Consider the following 1,282-nt stretch of genomic DNA (forward strand, 5'->3'; position numbering starts at 1 on the left):
AACAAGTGCCTCGATTGACTTCTTTTTGGAAAAACAACAAATGTGGGGATAAATAAAACCTAATTCTGTTCTAAAATTAAGGGATAGAAAATTCAAATCATGTGAAGCGTGTCTAGCCCACTGCTTCTGTAAGGAGCCCACACAGACTGGCCAGATTGAATGAGTGTTAGAGATGGAAGACAGGTAAGTGTTTACTGCCCTGCAACTTGTTCTTTTGATTCAGAGACGGTGGTGAAGTCCTTCTCTTAAGCCTCTTCCGCTGCGCTGGCCACAGTGTGGAAGCTAGAGAGTTACGCTGCGGTGAATGCTAACATAGGTTCTTTGAGGGAAGTGGAGACTTTTCACATGAAAAAGTGTGTCTTTTCAATGGTATTTATCCCTCGGGAGATGAACTCTTAGAGTAACATCTTGAACCATGATGCCAAAAACTCCTCTAAAAATCCCTGGGCAAACTTATTTAACCCTCGCCAAGTGTGCTTGCCACAGTTGTCAGGATTCTAGATCCAGGTCGTGAATTACACTCTCAGTTAAGAATTGAGAAAGTGGGTATGTTGTGCTCCCTCCCGTTATTCTTTATTGCTTTTAAACACGAGACACAGTAAGTCTTGTGTTTCTTCAACTCTGCAATCACAGCATCTCAAATACCACTGTTCATTCTGGAGGGGCTGGGTCTCTGGTGTTAAGAATTAGGAGCAGAGGATTTTCACATGCTCTAGATAGGGGTTTTTTAAGTCATGTTGAAGAAAACACCACGGGACAGTGGCCTGCTGCAGTTGTAGGACACCAGAACTGAGGAGGGTACCCCATGAAGTATGCCTGGTCGGTCGAATCCCCTCAGGGTCTATGATGTTAAAGAAAAATATTTTACAGAAAAGGTCAGAAAATGAAAATGTCAGGAAGTCATCCGTTTGTTTTGCTAGTTCTCTACTTTTATTACCAACTATATTTTCTTTCCCCAAATATACTGGGTCAGATCCTGCTGGGTGAGTAAACTACTTATTGGGTAAAAGTTAGCTTCTTTTGACTGTAAAATATATTATACCTTGAAACGTATTTGATTTTGTTCCAGGGATAAAAATAGGACCTTTTATTATATTTCTAGAGAAGAGAACTTAGGTTTGGTATTTAAAGAGAGAAAACTCCAGGGAGAAAAAGGAAAGATTAAAACAATCCCATAGGGCTTCCCTGGTGGCGCAGTGGTTGAGAGTCCGCCTGCCGATGCAGGGGACACGGGTTCGTGCCCCGGTCCGGGAAGATCCCACACGCCGCGGAGCGGCTGGGC

The sequence above is a fragment of the Physeter macrocephalus genome, chromosome 12, assembly GCF_002837175.3.
Source record: "Physeter macrocephalus isolate SW-GA chromosome 12, ASM283717v5, whole genome shotgun sequence".
NCBI lineage: Eukaryota > Metazoa > Chordata > Mammalia > Artiodactyla > Physeteridae > Physeter > Physeter macrocephalus.